At 49.3% G+C, this 18,376-nt stretch overlaps 1 protein-coding gene across 3 annotated transcripts in view; it reads left to right on the forward strand.

The window, feature by feature from the left end:
• Positions 1 to 14,957: 14,957 nt before the first annotated feature.
• LOC120929271 (hydroperoxide isomerase ALOXE3-like) overlaps positions 14,958 to 18,376 on the forward strand; it is a 121,380-nt gene continuing 117,961 nt past the window's right edge. For all 3 annotated transcript variants that reach the window (XM_040340594.1, XM_040340596.1, XM_040340595.1), the window contains exon 1: positions 14,958 to 14,980. The gene's annotated coding sequence lies outside the window, so the exon portion shown is untranslated. The remainder of the gene's footprint in view (positions 14,981 to 18,376) is intronic.

Genomic DNA, 18,376 nt, shown 5'->3' on the forward strand with positions numbered 1-18,376 from the left:
AACAAACAAAAATACATTTCAAAATTCTAATTAACCATAGCTTTACACATTTTTCATAAAATAAGGCCACATAGACAAATACATCAAAGTGAACATTATTTAAAAATAAACCAAAACCATTGGCAAAATAAAACAAAACCCATGCAACAAACCACATTTGTGTTTTGCAACAGCATTTCTGCCAGCCTGCCCCTTCTGAGGGCAGCTGAGGACTGATCGATCCAAGCTTTTTATAACAGTGCTAGTAATGAAGCAATTGAAATCACATGAACAAATTGCAGTCTCTAGTTTGGGTGAGCTTGTAATTGGGCACACCTGCAATTAACCCAAACCACGCTCTATGAGCATCCAATGAGTGTTTTTCACCTTTTAAAAAGAAAGGATATTTTTTTTCTAAGTGTTTGAGCATGCTCAGTTCATCACACATGTAGGAACCAAGCTGCAATGGAATGAGAGCTTTTTTTTTTTGTTTCCCCTGATCTGATGCTTTCCAGCCTGAAGGGGAGGTGTTAAAGACAGAAGTAAACACGCACATTTAATAATCTATTTGTGTGAAAAAAAAGGTTGCCAATTTTGTTTGGGAGCCACGTCGCACGACTGCGCAATTGTCAGTTAAAGCGACGCCGCGCCGAATCACAAAAACTTGCCCGGTCATTGACCAGAAATATGGTCCGGGCTCAAGTGGTTAAAAATTAACAAAACACAAAAGTGAGCCCAATTTTTGGGGATAATGTGAAAGATGATGTTACACTGAGTAAATAGATACCTTACATGTCACGCTTTACTATTGGAAACACTCCTGCAATGGGGCCAAAATGAATTCCGTGAATATCCCCATAGGCGACCTTTTATTTTTTTTTCCAGGTTACCAGTTTATAGTTACAAAGAAAGTCTAGTGGTAAAAGTATTGCTCTCGCTCTAACGCACGCGTCAATACCTCACATGTGTGGTTTGAACGATGTTTATATATGTGGGCGGGACTTGCGTAAGTCCCGCCCACATATGTAAAAATTATTTTTACTTTTTGCTATAATAAATATCCCCAAAAATATATATTCAAAAAACTAAAAAACCCCTCAGTTTAGGCCGATACGTATTCTACATCTTTTTGGTTCCAAAAAATCGCAAATAGCGTTTAGTGTTTGGTTTTTGCAAAAGGTATAGCGTCTACAAATTTTTTTTTTTTGTTGTTTTAACTAGTTATTGGGGCGATCAGCGATTTTTATCGGTACTGCGACATTATGGCGGACACATCGAACAGTTTTTTGGAACCATTGGCATTTTTCTAGCGATCAGTGCTGTAAAAAATGCATTGCTTACTCAAAAAATGCCACTGGCAGGGAAGGGGTTAACACTAGGTGCGAGGGAGGGGTTAAATATGTTCCCTGGGTGTGTTCTAACTGTAGGGGGGGGGGATGGGACTGACATGTGTAAATGACAGATCGCTGTTCATGAAGGGGAACTCCAGACCCCCCCAAAAAAAATAAGGTGGGTTCCCTCCAGGTGCATACCAGGCTCTTAGGCTTGGTCTGGAACATAAGGGGTTAAACCGGGGCCCAAAAAATAGCGTGGGCCCCCCCCCCAAGATCCAAACCAAGCCCTTATCCCAGGCACGCAGTCTGGTCAGACAGGAATGGGGGTGGGGACGAGCGAGCGCCCCCCTCCCTCCTGAGCCATACCAGACCACATGCCCTCAACATGGGGGAGTGTGTGCTGTGGGGGAGGGGGGCACTGCCCCCCCACCCCAAAGCACTCTTGCCCCCATGTCGATAGGGACAAGAGCCTCTTCCCGACAACCCTGGCCGTTGGTTGTCGGGGTATGCGGGCGGAGAGCTTATCAGAATCTGAGAGACCCCTTTAATAAAGGGGTCCCCAGATGCCGGCCCCCCACCCTATGTGAATGAGTATGGGGTACATCGTACCTCTACCCATTCACATGGGGGAAATGTAAAGTAAAAAAAACACACCACAGAATAAAATATTTTATTAATCTGCTCCGGAGCCCCCCCTTTCTTCTTTAGCTCTCTTAGAAGGGGGGGTTTCTTCTCTCCCGATCTTCCGCCGGGACCCTGGGCTTCGGTGATTTCTGCCGGGGGAGGGCGCCATCCCTCGGTCCTCTCCGGAGCCTTCCGCCGGATGCCCCCACCCCATTTAAGCTCTTTTTCATTAGGGAGGGGCATCCGGACTTCGGGGTCTTCTGCCGGGGGATGGCGCCTATCCCCCGGTCTTTCCGGTGCCTTCCGCCAGGGTTCCGGTCTTCCTGGTCTTCTGCCGGGGGTGCGCCAACTCCCCGGTCTTTTCTCTTCTGTCTTCTCTGCTCCCTCTTCTGCCTGGCTCCCCCGCGGAGCCAGGGCTTTCTTCCGTCTTCTTTCTTCTCTCTTCCTTCTTCTGCCTGTCTCCTCCGGGAGCCCAGGGCTTGTCTCCGCTGTCTTCTTCCTTCTCTTCCATTCGATGTTGACACGACGAGGTCCGGCGCTGGAATGCCGTCTGAGCAGTGGGCATGGACTTATATAGGGCAATGCCACCATGTGACCTCAACCCATGTGACATCACATTCCCATCATGCCCAGGGAATGTGATGTCACATGGGTTGAGGTCACATGGTGGCATTACCCTATATAAGTCCATGCCCGCCGCTGACACGGCATGTCAGCGCGGAACCTCGTCGTGTCAACATCGAATGGAAGAGAAGGAAGAAGACAGCGGAGACAAGCCCTGGGCTCCCGGAGGAGACAGGCAGAAGAAGGAAGAGAGAAGAAAGAAGACGGAAGAAAGCCCTGGCTCCGCGGGGGAGCCAGGCAGAAGAGGGAGCAGAGAAGACAGAAGAGAAAAGACCGGGGAGTTGGCGCACCCCCGGCAGAAGACCGGAACCCTGGCGGAAGGCACCGGAAAGACCGGGGGATAGGCGCCATCCCCCGGCAGAAGACCCCGAAGTCCGGATGCCCCTCCCTAATGAAAAAGAGCTTAAATGGGGTGGGGGCATCCGGCGGAAGGCTCCGGAGAGGACCGAGGGATGGCGCCCTCCCCCGGCAGAAATCACCGAAGCCCAGGGTCCCGGCGGAAGATCGGGAGAGAAGAAACCCCCCCTTCTAAGAGAGCTAAAGAAGAAAGGGGGGGCTCCGGAGCAGATTAATAAAATATTTTATTCTGTGTGGTGTTTTTTTTTTACTTTACATTTCCCCCATGTGAATGGGTAGAGGTACGATGTACCCCATACTCATTCACATAGGGTGGGGGGCCGGCATCTGGGGGCCCCCTTATTAAAGGGAGCTCACAGATTCCGATTAGTCCCGCCCGCATACCCCGACAACCAATGGCAAGGGTTGTCGGGAAGAGGCTCTTGTCCCTATCGACATGGGGGCAAGAGTGCTTTGGGGTGGGGGGGCAGTGCCCCCCTCCCCCACAGCACACACTCCCCCATGTTGAGGGCATGCGGTCTGGTACGGCTCAGGAGGGGGGGGGGCCGCTCGCTCGTCCCCTCCCCCATTCCTGTCCGGGCCAGACTGCATGCTTGGGATGAGGGCTTGGTTTGGATCTGGGGGGGACCCCCGCGCCGAATCGGCGCGGGTTTAACCCCTCACGTTCCGGACCAAGCCTAAGAGCCTAATGTAGCCCTGAAGGGGGACCCGCGCCGATTTCAAGTTTGAAATTTGGCGCCGAGTTCCCCTTCAGGGCTGAAAACAGCTCGGAGATTCCCGTGCGCCGCGTCACGCAGCGCATTCACGGGTACGCCGCTTGGTATTTACCAAGATTTTCACGGCGTACTGACAGGGCGCACGGGAATCCCTGACTTTTCTCTCTGCGCATGCCCAGTATGCAAATGAACCTCCCGAGGTTCAGGCGCACTGTGCAAGCGTACGGGGATCTGTTTTCAAAAAACACTTTCCCTTTCAATTCGGCCCGCCAAACACTTCAAAACACATGTCACTTCACTTCCCCTGCATCCCCCCACCTCCCCCCTTAATAAACTCCCGCCCAAACCCCCGCAATTTATAGTTTAATGTGCCGTGCGCCAGGTCTGTACTGGTGCACAATGCACCCTCTCCTGGGCGCACGGAGCACATTAGTAACTAGGGAAATACACTGCACTAGCAGCGTATTTCTTTAGTAAATGGCCAAACGGCTGCTACTCCTGCTTTTACTCCATGAGTCATGGAGTAAAGGCTTGGTAAATCAGGCCCCATGCGTCTGCCCTATCCCTACCTGGACCCAAGTCAGATAGAAAACAGTGTCTCCATTTAATAGCGATAGTGATGGATCTGCTTTCTAACTGTTCTTTGTTTTTTTCAGTGCTTTGCATCTCTACTTTCTATGTGTGATGGTATCATTGCAGACTAACTACCATAATATTGAAGGATAAATGTGGATAAAATAATCTCTTCTATCAGGAATAAAGGTTTTCTCAGTGAATATCTTTTTATGTAAAAATATTTACCATCTCTTCGCTGTTGTGTTCCTCTCCTCCTCAGCAGTGTACCAGCATTTGTCGCCACTGAACCGAACAATGGTTAGGAAAACATATATACAGCAATAGGTCCAAATGCAGATTTTACACATGCATTGTTGTTTGTTTGCCTTTAAATTATTTTGTGCCTTTCTCACTTCACAGCTAGGAGATGCTCTATATCAGGGGTCTCAAACTCAAATTACCTGAGGGCCACAAGACAAGTTTTCATATGCCATGGGGGGCCGCATGCAAACTTTCAAACTTCAAAAACAACAGTACTGGTGTCAGCGAACACATTATTATCCCCCAGCACTGGTGTCAGCGAGCGCATTATTACCACCAGCACTGGTGTAAGTCAGGGTTTGACAAATTTGCTTGGAATCTAGGAGCCAGCTAAAAAAGTTAGGAGCCAGAAAACGCACCCAGTCCCGACGAGCTTGCGCACAGAAGCGAACACATACGTGAGCAGCGCCCGCATATGTAAACAGTGTTCAAACCACACATGTGAGGTATCGCCGCGATTGGTAGAGTGAGAGCAATAATTCTAGCACTAGTCCTCCTCTGTAACTTAAAACATGCAACCTTTAGATTTTTTTTAAACGTCGCCTATGAAGATTTTAAAGGGTAAAAAAGTTTGTCGGCATTCCATAAGCGGACGCAATTTTGAAGCGTGACATGTTGGGTATGAATTTACTCGGCGTAACATTATCTTTCATAATATTAAAAAAAATGGGGATAACTTTACTGTTGTCTTATTTTTTAATTAAAAAAAGTGTAATTTTTTCCCAAAAAAGTGCGCTTGTAAGACCGCTGCGCAAATACGGCGTAACAGAAAGTATTGCAACGATCGCCATTTTATTCTCTAGGGTGTTAGGATAAAAAATATATATAATGTTTGGGGGTTCTAATTAGAGGGAAGAAGATGGCAGTGAAAATAGTGTAAAATGACATTAGAATTGCTGTTTAACTTGTAATGCTTAACTTGTAATACCAACGGCCACCACCAGATGGCGCCAGCTCACATCTGGTGGTAATAACTTGTAATACCAACGGCTCACCACCAGATGGCCCTGCCTGCGGGCCATTTATAACTGGTGCGGCCCGCGGGCCGGTACTTTGAGACCACTGCTCTATATAGAATAATGAAAAAAGGGGAGTATTGAAACTGACCTCAATAAATGAACAGCTGGCACTCGTCTACTCACCCTAATGCAAGGTGGGGCTCAGTGGCCAGGGCCATCTTAATGCAAGGGCACTCCTGGGCACTGCCCAGGGGCCCCAGGTACATGGGGGCCCCACAATAATCTTGCATTACATTATACTTGCCAACTGTCCCGGATTTGTTGGGATAGTCATGCTTTTTACTAAACGGTCCCAATATGGTCGTGTCCCGGGAACCGCCCCCAGAACCTATACTGTGCCCTCTTGATTCCAGCGTTGTGCCCTCCTGACCCCCCTGTACTGTGCCCTTCTTCATTCCCCCTGTATTGTGCCCTCTGTGTTGACTAGTCTTGGATTTATGGAATGTTTTTCTTTTGTAAAAATCGATTTTATTGAAAGTACTAATGAATATATAAAGTGAAGAGTGCTAATAAAAGGCCTACTATTGCACTGCCGGCGCTTAGTGTTGCAACAACACCTTTAAAGTGACTGTGTGTAAAGTGGCATAAAAGTTTACCGAACAAAATGTGAGAGAGCACCTCTAAGTAGTGAAAGAGGTGTTGTCTAATAAGCAGCTGTTAAGATAAAACAGGGAAGCCCCATTTAGAGTAGTGTTAACAGGTATCTTATATGCGTGAACAAGCAGTTCAAAAGATAAACAGCGCTAATGAGATGTTATGTCAACTCAAAACTAAAAGAATATACAAGCCAGTGGACCCAGTTGGTGTAAAGGTAATGGACTCCTAAGTGTCAGTGCACCAAAAACAACTCAAGAAAAAATACCTCTGTAGGTGGCCAAACTCACCCACCAGGGGTGTGAGATTACCACAATAGAGCAATGTTGAGGCTCTATAAGTACACCATCTGGTCCTCCAGGTATTTGTACGTCAAACACACGTCTCAGCAAGGTGTCATGTAAGGCAAATAAAGAGACAAATGATAGTGCAATAATGCTTAAATGAACCTGACTACAGAGGGTTAAACAACCTAAAGTGAGTGCCCGTACAATAAATCACTGAAAGATAAGCATAAAATACGATCACCGCTGTCACCGCCGTTTAAAATCCTCCAGGGGCCGCGCGCGTGCTGAGCAGAAGCTGTTATGACAGGCGCTGGATCGAGGTTGGTGGATGGTGGAGCGCGGTGGAACGCAGGCTATGTCCGTATGTAGCGTCGTTGTAGCCACGCCCTGACGCGTTTTGTCACTTCCTGACTTCAACAGAGGACGCCCTCTGTTGAAGTCAGGAAGTGACGAAACGCGTCAGGACGTGGCTACAACGACGCAACATACGGACATAGCCTGCGTTCCACCGCGCTCCACCATCCACCAACCTCGATCCAGCGCCTGTCATAACAGCTTCTGCTCAGCACGCGCGCGGCCCCTGGAGGATTTTAAACGGCGGTGACAGCAGTGATCGTATTTTATGCTTATCTTTCAGTGATTTATTGTACGGGCACTCACTTTAGGTTGTTTAACCCTCTGTAGTGAGTGCAATAATGCTTAAATGAACCTATCATTTGTCTCTTTATTTGCCTTACATGACACCTTGCTGAGACGTGTGTTTGACGTACAAATACCTGGAGGACCAGATGGTGTACTTATAGAGCCTCAACATTGCTCTATTGTGGTAATCTCACACCCCTGGTGGGTGAGTTTGGCCACCTACAGAGGTATTTTTTCTTGAGTTGTTTTTGGTGCACTGACACTTAGGAGTCCATTACCTTTACACCAACTGGGTCCACTGGCTTGTATATTCTTTTAGTTTTGAGTTGACATAACATCTCATTAGCGCTGTTTATCTTTTGAACTGCTTGTTCACGCATATAAGATACCTGTTAACACTAATGAATATATGTTTATATATATGTTTAATTCTATCAACTATTTATACTTTATTTCTTGAAAGTACTGCAGGTGTGTAAATTGGGGCAAACTGGTGGGGCCCCAATGCATTACTTTGCCCAGGGGCCCATGATGCTATTAAGACAGCATTGTCAGTGGCCAATAATATTTAGAAAAATATATACATCTGTAGCACTACCCCCGAAGGTGCTGCTGAGTAATTTTGGGTGGCATGTTACCTCTATCTTCTCGCTGTCCAGGGTGGAAAAGAGAGTCTAAAGAATTCCAATGTCCACACAATACACTTATTTTTTGGGGATTTATTTGTAGAACTTAGTAGAAAAGAAGTTGGAGGGGTGGAAGGGTAAGTAGGTAGGTTCAGATGTATAGTCACAAATAGGAAACACTCTTGCTTCCAGCAAATAGTTCTCGTCGCCACTCTAGCCAGAGTGGGTATTGCTCACCCGGATAGGTCCCTCTCACACGGATAGGTCCCTCTAGCACCCGGGATGGCGCACGGAATAAAGTACAGTCTCTGCCACAGACCTTCCTTTATGAGGAGACACTTTTGGTCCAGAATCCCCTGCCACGGGATTCAGCACCCGAATCTCTCCAGATTAACTTTTGTACAACTTAGATCTGACAGGCGACCACCGTCGAGCCTCTCGGTGTATGGTGCATCCTTCGATGAAGTTTCCAGGCCTTCTCCCAAGGTACAAGCCTCTTGCATGGCCCTCTCCAGGATAGGTCCTCCCCTGGCTTCCTTCATCAAGTGGCCTCCTCCCACAGGACGGACAGCACAGGGATCACCTTGCAAATGCAGGCCCAGTCTGACTACTGGGCCTATCAGGCGAAGCCAGGACCCCAGACCAACGTGGTCCTGGAGTCAAGATTCAAGAACACACACCCCAGGCCAGGTGGGCCATGAGGCGCGAACAACGGACCCCCCGCCAATGGCGTCTGTCCCTTAAGTACCCCTCCCCAGCATGCACAGCGGGTGACCACTCCCACTGATTCGCAGCCTTGACTTTGCTGCTGCCACCCTTGGCCTGGGATGGTAATAACACCCCCAGGTGAGCAATGGTGGTTACTCCCAGCACAGCCATGGCTGGATCAGAGGCTAAATTGCCCTCAATCATATTTGTCTGAACCAAATAACGACTCAGACCCCTCTAAATTTACAGCAGCGCCTGTTCAACAGGAGCAGGGCTCTACATACTCCCCCCACTAAATTTTGACACTGTCCCCAGTGTCGGAAACAATGGCGTCTCAAGCCTGAGCGCCAACACCTGAACCCTAAAATAGGATGGGAAGGGGAAAAGAAATAGGAACATATACATTATCACATTTATGACAAGTCACCAATTTACATTTGCATTCCTATCTATCTAAACCCGCCCACTCTCCGGCAGTCTTGATAGAAGATCAATTTGACCTGAAAGAAACAGAAAAAAACAAGCACACACATAACAATCCTATTCCTAAGATCATGTACATTTTTAAGGCAGAGCAAAGCTGCACCTCCTTGAAGGTGGAGCTTCCCTTCTTCCTTCTAAAGAATGATGGCTAGGCTTAAAAAGTCCTTCCCTAGCATAATTGACCACTGCCGCCGAGTGGCAGAAGTTGCAATCCAAAGTGTTGCACAAATCCTCAGAGGTCCTGTCCTAACTGACTAGTTCCTCCCTCCAGAGTTCAAAATCTCCAGCAAGTGAAGAAGGAAAAAAAACACGTAGCTCCTTCATGGAACTTCTTTTCTTCTTTTTAAAGAGAGAAAACCCCAAACAGGTCCTGCCAGTTCTTTTACAAATAAAACCGGGGATCCGGCAGGGTTAGGGATCTTCCTTGATTGTCAAGGGTGGTAATAAAATATACCTTGTAATCCTTGCCAGGCCTTTGGATGACCACCCGATCAGAGTAGATGTGTCGGCCATAACTCCAGGATTGCAGATATCCTTCAAAGCGGTGAGCCATGATGAAAGAGAAGTCCAAATTCCGGGGCGGCTTTTGCACTTTTAGATAGTCCCATATGGCTTCTTCATACCATTTCTCACGGTTTGCCTCGATCTCCTCCGTGGTTGTTTCTGGCACATAAGGAAACTCCCATCCGTAATCAAGAGCTACCCTTTTCATCGGTACCCTTTGCAAGCGGGAGAGTTTTGGTAGTGTGCGGGAGTGTCCCAGTCTCGGTATTACACAAGCCTCTGGAGATCTTTTAAAAATAGGCGTCATAGTTGGAGGCTCATCTTTTCTGCCAGTAACAATGCCTGCATCTACAACAACTTCTAGGTTCACACCCGGGGGTTTCCGCCCAAGGCGTTGTCTCCCCAGAGTCCATAGGAGAACATTTCCCTGAACTATGGGTAGAGGCAGCTTTAAATCTTTTGTCCCACGTTAGCTCGGGGAACTCTGGCTCAAACAAGTGATCATCACCAGCATCTGACAAAGAGTCCAGATCAGTGTTTGCAAAATCTTCCGCAGGCAAACATGTACGCACAACTTTTATCACTTTACCCCCAGCCTGCTTACCAGTCCCTGTCGTGGTCTTCACAAGGGCAACATGTTCCTCGGAGTCCGATCCGGTAGACACTGGGGTAGGCCTCGACCGCGGCCGCGGGTAGCCTTCACGTAGCCCACCTTCTTCCCGGCGGGTATGGTAGGAACAACTGCCGTGCAAATATTTTCTGGAACAACATCTGCTGGTGGCTCAGGAACACTTTCTGCAGTGACATCACTGTTGGTGTCACTCACTGTAGCAGGCAACGGCAGGTGGAGGGCTGTAAATAGGCCAGGAAATGGCTTCTTCTAAAGTGACAGCACCTGTAATCCAGAACCCCCTCGGTGCTGACACCCCCCCAGGTAGTAACAGGCAGACACCCCCCAGGTAGTAACAGGCAGGCAGACCCCCCCCAGGTAACAGGCAGGCAGACACCCCCCAGGTAGTAACAGGCAGACAGACACCCCCCAGGTAGTAACAGGCAAACAGACACCCCCAGGTAGTAACAGGCAGACAGACACCCCCCAGGTAGTATGACTCCCAGCGGTGTGTCCCACGAGTGCTGGCTCCTCCTCCTCTGTGGGTGTAAACAGAGGAGGGCCGCCACCGGGTGTACCAAGATGGCCGCGGCTCTGGAGCTAGGCCGAAGCCGCGGCCTTTCCTAATGTTATGGCCGCGGCTCCAGAGCTAGGCCGAAGCCGCGGCCTTTCCTAATGTTATGGCCGCGGCTTCGGCCTAGCTCCGGGGGCCGCGGCAATCCGCGGGTCACAGTGTGTGCCGATCCGAATGGGGTGACTCGTTCGGATCACGGATTAACTGTGATCGGTTGCACCACTATTTATGAGGAGACACTTTTGGTCCAGAATCCCCTGCCACAGGATTCAGCACCCGGATCTCTCCAGATTAACTTTTGTAGAACTTAGATCTGACAGGCGACCACCGTCAAGCCTCTCAGTGTATGGTGAATCCTTCGATGAATTTTCCAGGCCTTCTCCCAAGGTACCAGCCTCTTGCATGGCCCTCTCCAGGATAGGTCCTTCCCTGGCTTCCTTCATCAAGTGGCCTCCTCCCGCAGGACAGACAGCACAGTCTGACTACTGGGCCTACCAGGCGAAGCCGCGCCCCCGGACCAACGTGGTCCTGGAGTCAGGATTCAGGAACACACACCCCAGGCCAGGCGGGCCATGAGGCGCAAACAACGGGCCCCCGCCAATGGCGTCTGTCCCTTAAGTACCCCTCCCCAGCATGCACAGCGGCGCGACCACTCCAACTGATTCACAGTTGAGGGGGACACCCAATACACCCTGACTTTGCTGCTGCCACCCTTGGCCTGGGATGGTAATAACACCCACCAGTTGAGCAATGGTGGTTACTCCCAGCACAGCCATGGCTGGAACAGAGGCGAAATTGCCCGCAATCATATTTGCCTGAGCCAAATAACGACTCAGACCCCCTCTGAATTTACAGCAGTGCATGTTTAACAGGAGCAGGGTGCTACACATCTATACCAAAAGCAGGCATAGAAAAAGATGCCACATATAGAGCCACAGAGATATAGGGGATTATTTACGAAAGGCAAATCCACTTTGCACTACAAGTGCACTTGGAAGTTCAGTCGCTGTAGCTCTAAGTGGGACATGCAAGGAAAATAAAAAACAGCATTTTAGCTTGAACATGATTGGATGATAAAATCAGTAGAGCTTCCCCTCATTTCAGATCATCCCCTCACATCTACAGCGACTGCACTTCCAAGTGCACTATCAGGTGCACTTGTAGTGCAAAGTGGATTTGCTAGACATGTGCAATTTGTTTGATTCCGAATTCGTTTTTTAACAAATTTTGACAAATTAGTTAATTCTGACTCCTCATTTCCGAATATTTCAATTTCCGAATTTCCGAAATTCAGGAATTCGAAAATTCAAAATTTTGGAAATTCGAATTTCCGAAATTCTGAAAATTCGGAAATTTTAAAAATTCGAGATTCGAAAATTCAAAATGTGAAAATCTAAAATTCGAAAATCTCGAAAATCTAAAATTCAAAAATGGCAAATTTGGAAAGTTGAATTTCCGAATTTTCGAAAAAAGCAAAAAAAGAATGAAACGAAAACAATCATTTTTCGGCAGTGCACATGTCTAGGATTTGCCTTTCATAAATAACTCCCATAGTGTCTACTAGAGTACCTCGGGCCTTCAGGAAAAAACTTAAGACCCACCTCTTCTGAAGGATCTGGAGGAAATTGGACACAAGCGCCTAGGCTATTAAGTTCGCAATTTAGTTCGCATTTGTAGCGCTATACAAGTTGCTCACTCACTCAGTACAACTCAAGTGTCAGAAAATATATGTTTATTAAATGCTAGATAAAATATCCAATTATACAAAAACATGAACACATGAAAAAATCTCTACTGTGCACCATCTGATGACAACGTTGTCAGTGAACAAACAAATACAAACAGATATAAGAACTACACATGCTTCATAATGTGGATCATTGAAAACACTGTGAAATCACTAGGTAGTATAATAGCAAGCATCGTGGGGCCGGGCAATCCAGATGGAAAAGAGAGGCAAGTGACTACACTTGACAAAATCCAGCACATCAGTAATTCAATGAACAAAACAAAAAAAAAAACAGTAAAAAAAAATCCAATGATAAAGATAAGTAGTCTAAAGTGCTAGGGACAAACGTCAGAAAGAAAGTGAAGAAATGAGGAGCTGGATACAAGCCGGTAAAGTTCCACCTCAAAAGTACTGATCATAGTAGATCAGGAGAAATAGACATCATATCAATCAGACATAAAGTCAGCCCAATTTCCAGCAGGGAGCATGTGATGGATCTCGAATAACCCAGGTGGGCACATCCGCCAGACTTGTGTCTCCTGTCCTCCAAACGCACCCGCAGCCTGCAGATTCGCCATAACCAGCCCTTAAACCCTCAATCATGAGACAATCCACACAGGTTTTGAGGGTTAAACATGCAGAGCATAAACTGTTTATTAAATACAAGACATACACTTTTACACACAGTTAGGGACACTCCCCTTAGCTTTATCATAGAGGGGAGGGGGTAGGGGACAAGGAACAACCAATGGGAACGGAACACTTGTACATTGAGACTACAGATAAACATAATGGCCCGGATTCACAAAGGACTTGCGCCGACGTATCTCAAGATACGCCACGTAAGTGCAAATATGCGCCGTTGTATCTGTGCGCCATGCCCACAAACTAAGATACGCCTAAAAACAGGCTTAATCCTGCCAACATAACTTGCCTACGCCGGCGTAGGGTGGGCGCACATTTACGCTGGCCGCATGGTGGCGCTGCCATTGATTAGCCATTCAAATATGCAAATGAGGAAAATATGGCGATTCACGAACCTGCGCCCGCCCGACGCAGGCTACCAGAGGTGCGCGTAAGTTGTACGTCCGACGTAAAGTTAAGCCCCATAAAGGAGGTGTAACTCAGCAGCAGACATGTAAAGGTCTGCATCAGGGAACAGAAGCCAACGGTTTTTACGTAGTTTACGTTGGACGTGTGTCTGGATGGGCGTAGATTACGTTCATGGCGTAGGCAGTGATCCGGCGTATCTTAGGTAGTTGTTCCGATGTGGTTAGGATAATGCGCACGGGGATGCGTCCACTACATGACGCATGCTCAGTTCGTTCAACGTACTTGTCTGGCTCTTTGCATGGGGTCACGCCTCATTTGCATGGGTTTGCATGGCTCACGCCCACTTCCACCTACGCCGACTTACGCCTTCGAAACCCAGTGCAGATTTGGCAGCATTGGCTTTGTCAATTCCATGCTTGCCTCGCTGCGCTGTGTAGCGTACAGGAGATACGCTACGGCGGCATTAAATGTGCGCCGCTGTCTGTGAATCTGGCCCTAAATATCTATGCAAAACAATGTACCGATTTGAGCGGCAAAAATCTGACATAATCATACCGCCAGGGTGGTTAACCACTTCCCGCCCGGTCAATAGCAAATTGACGTCCGGGAAGTGCTTCTGTTATCCTGACTGGAAGTCTATTGATGTCCAGCAGGATAACATGCCGGCGCTCGCCCACGAGGGCGCGCAATCGCGAGATATGCAGCATCTCCGATCGTGATAAAAAGCCTCTGTCAGAGGCTTCTTACCACGTGATCAGCTGTGACCGATCACAGCAGATCTTCGCCTGAACCAGGAAGTGCCGGTAAACAGCATTTCTCGGTTCACGCTGACAGGGAGAGCCGATCGGTGGCCCTCCCTGTCAGAGGGGGTGGGGTCTGTGCTGATAATCAGCACATTGATCATCAGCACAGCCTCCTCCAATGTACCAATCACCTGCCAACCAGTGCCCCCATAATAAAGTATGCCAGTGCCCACCACAGTGCCAATCACTGCCCACCACATTGCCAATCACTGCCCACCACAGTGCCAATCACTGCCCAGCAGTAACACCTGTCAGTACCTCATCAGAAATTTGGGCGTTTTTCAGTTTGTTTAGCAAAAAATAAAAACCGCAGAGGTAATCAAATACCACCAAAAGAAAGCTCTATTTGTTGGAAGAAAATGATAAAAATTTCGTTTGGGCACAGTGTTGCGTGACTGCGCAATTGTCATTCAAAGTGTGACAGCGCTGGAAGCTGAACATTGTCCTGGGCAGGAAGGGGTGTAAGTACATGGTATTGAAGTGGTTAAAGCATTTGTAAACGTGGTTACATCATTTGTACCCACAGGTATGCCTATAATTAGGGGCAGCGCCAGGTGGGTGCTTGGGTGCCCCCCTCATAGCACCGCCAACAATTCCACTGAGATATTGGCATACAATTTACACATTAAAAAATATATATATATTGTACCTGCTGTGAATCCTGTCTCCTATTTGGCTGGGGACTCTTTTTTGAAGAGGAGGGATACGGACACATAAGCCGCTGATGTTTAATTAGATTCAGCTGAGAGGGGGGTGGATTGATCCAGAGTGTTGTGCAGAGGTGCTACCTTTTAAATACACCTGTGACAGTCCAGCCCAGCAGTCTGAAGGAACGAAGGTATGATGACAGCTGAGCTGCTGGTTGGGGCCTTACATGGTAGACCGCGGGGGAGGGAGCAGAGCTGCTGCACACTGACTGATGAAGGAGGTTTTCTGTTGTGCAAAGCAGGCAGGCTGTGGTCCCAGGAGGAGGAAGGAGGACTCCACTCTGCAGTCCTCTTTCATTTGATTTGTCAGCAGTAGGCAGCCTAATCTGGAGTCTGAGCTGCTGTAAGAGGAATCCTGCCTGTGGTCTTGACACTCTGATTTGCATTGGTACTACAATCATTAGACTGCCCCCAGAGATCAGGAGTACCTGCTTTACAGTACCCAAACAGGGTAGAAAACTATCTAATATAGACACACTATGCATTTCCCATAACCCCTATGTTCACAGCATGCTCCATGCATCCCCTATACACCCCCCTATACTTGCAGTATGCTCTATGCATTTCCCATAACCCCCTATGCTTACAGCATGCTCCAGGCATCCCCCATACACCCCCCTATACTTGCAGTACACTCCATGCATCTCCCATACACCCCCTATACTTGCAGCACACTCCATGCATCCCCCATACACCCCCCTATACTTGCAGTATGCTCCATGCATCCCCCCATACACCCCCCTATACTTGCAGTATGCTCCATGCATCCCCCATACACCCCCCCCTATGCTCACAGCATGCTCCATGCATCCCCCATACACCCCCCCTATGCTCACAGCATGCTCCATGCATCCCCCATACACCCCCCTATGCGCACAGCATGCTCCATGCATCCCCCATACACCCCCCTATGCTCGCAGCATGCTCCATGCATCCCCCATACACCCCCCCCCCTATGCTCGCAGCATGCTCCATGCATCCCCCATACACCCCCTCTATGCTCGCAGCATGCTCCATGCATCCCCATACACCCCTCTATGCTCGCAGCATGCTCCATGCATCCCCATACATCCCTCTATGCTCGCAGCATGCTCCATGCATCCCCCATACACCCCCCAATACTTGCAGTATGCTCCATGCATCCCCCATACACCCCCCTATACTTGCAGTATGCTCCATGCATCCCCCATACACCCCCCAATACTTGCAGTATGCTCCATGCATCCCCCCATACACCCCCCTATACTTGCAGTATGCTCCATACACCCCCCCTATGCTCACAGCATGCTCCATGCATCCCCCTATGCGCACAGCATGCTCCATGCATCCCCCATACACCCCCCTATGTGCACAGCATGCTCCATGCATCCCCCATACACCCCCCCTATGCTCGCAGCATGCTCCATGCATCCACCATACACCCCCCCTATGCTCGCAGCATGCTCCATGCATCCCCCCATACACCCCCCTATACTTGCAGTATGCTCCATGCATCCCCCCATACACCCCCCTATACTTGCAGTATGCTCCATGCATCCCCCCATACACCCCCCCTATGCTCACAGCATGCTCCATGCATCCCCCATACACCCCCCTATGTGCACAGCATGCTCCATGCATCCCCCATACACCCCCCCTATGCTCGCAGCATGCTCCATGCATCCACCATACACCCCCCCTATGCTCGCAGCATGCTCCATGCATCCCCCATACACCCCCTCTATGCTCGCAGCATGCTCCATGCATCCCCATACACCCCTCTATGCTCGCAGCATGCTCCATGCATCCCCCATACACCCCCCCTATGCTCGCAGCATGCTCCATGCATCCACCCCCCCTATGCTCGCAGCATGCTCCATGCATCCCCCATACACCCCCTCTATGCTCGCAGCATGCTCCATGCATCCCCATACACCCCTCTATGCTCGCAGCATGCTCCATGCATCCCCCATACACCCCTCTATGCTCGCAGCATGCTCCATGCATCCCCCATACACCCCTTTATGCTCGCAGCATGCTCCATGCATCCACCATACACCCCCCTATGCTCGCAGCATGCTCCATGCATCCCCCATACACCCCCTCTATGCTCGCAGCATGCTCCATGCATCCCCATACACCCCCTCTATGCTCGCAGCATGCTCCATGCATCCCCATACACCCCTCTATGCTCGCAGCATGCTCCATGCATCCCCCATACACCCCTCTATGCTCGCAGCATGCTCCATGCATCCCCCATACACCCCTTTATGCTCGCAGCATGCTCCATGCATCCCCCATACACCCCCCCTATACTTGCAGTATGCTCCATGTATCCCCCATACACCCCCCAATACTTGCAGTATGCCCCATGCATCCCCCATACACCCCCCCAATACTTGCAGTATGCTCCATGCATCCCCCATACACCCCCCAATACTTGCAGTATGCTCCATGCATCCCCCCATACACCCCCCTATACTTGCAGTATGATCCATGCATCCCCCATACACCCCCCCTATGCTCACAGCATGCTCCATGCATCCCCCATACACCCCCCTATGCGCACAGCATGCTCCATGCATCCCCCATACACCCCCCTATGTGCACAGCATGCTCCATGCATCCCCCATACACCCCCCTATGCGCACAGCATGCTCCATGCATCCCCCATACACCCCCCTATGCGCACAGCATGCTCCATGCATCCACCATACACCCCCTCTATGCTCGCAGCATGCTCCATGCATCCACCATACACCCCTCTATGCTCGCAGCATGCTCCATGCATCCCCCATACACCCCTCTATGCTCGCAGCATGCTCCATGCATCCCCCATACACCCCTCTATGCTCGCAGCATGCTCCATGCATCCCCCATACACCCCCCCTATACTTGCAGTATGCTCCATGCATCCCCCATACACCCCCCCTATACTTGCAGTACGCTCCATGCATCCCCCATACACCCCCCAATACTTGCAGTACGCTCCATGCATTCCCCATACACCCCCTATACTTGCAGTACACTCCATGCACCCCCCTATACTTGCAGTACACTCCATGCATTCCCCCTATACTTGCAGTACACTCCATGCATTTCCCTACAACCCCCTATACTTGCAGTACACTCCATGCATTCCCGCTATACTTGCAGTACACTCCATGCATTCCCTCATACACCCCTATACTTGTAGCACACTCCATGCATTCTCCATACACTAAGGTGACCAGATTTTTTAAATGAAATCCGGGGACGTATTTTTTCTTTACTAGTAATGGCAGCAATCAGCACTCTCTGCCCGTCGCCGCCCACCTCATAGCCTCTCAAGTCTTACTCTCCGGGCCACGGCTACTACTGGGAGGGTAGCGGAGGAAGATCGCTCCACCATGAAAGGCAAGGAGATAGGCAGGTGGCTGGCCGGGATTTGAGCCAAGGCAGAAGAACATGCGAGTGAAGCTGAAGAAATATTCCCTCAGCTCTGACCAGCACATGATCATCAGAAAGGGGCACAGATAATGGGAAAAATACAACCCCCCTATGCTAGT

The sequence above is a fragment of the Rana temporaria genome, chromosome 2 (genome assembly GCF_905171775.1).
Source record: "Rana temporaria chromosome 2, aRanTem1.1, whole genome shotgun sequence".
Classification (NCBI taxonomy): domain Eukaryota; kingdom Metazoa; phylum Chordata; class Amphibia; order Anura; family Ranidae; genus Rana; species Rana temporaria.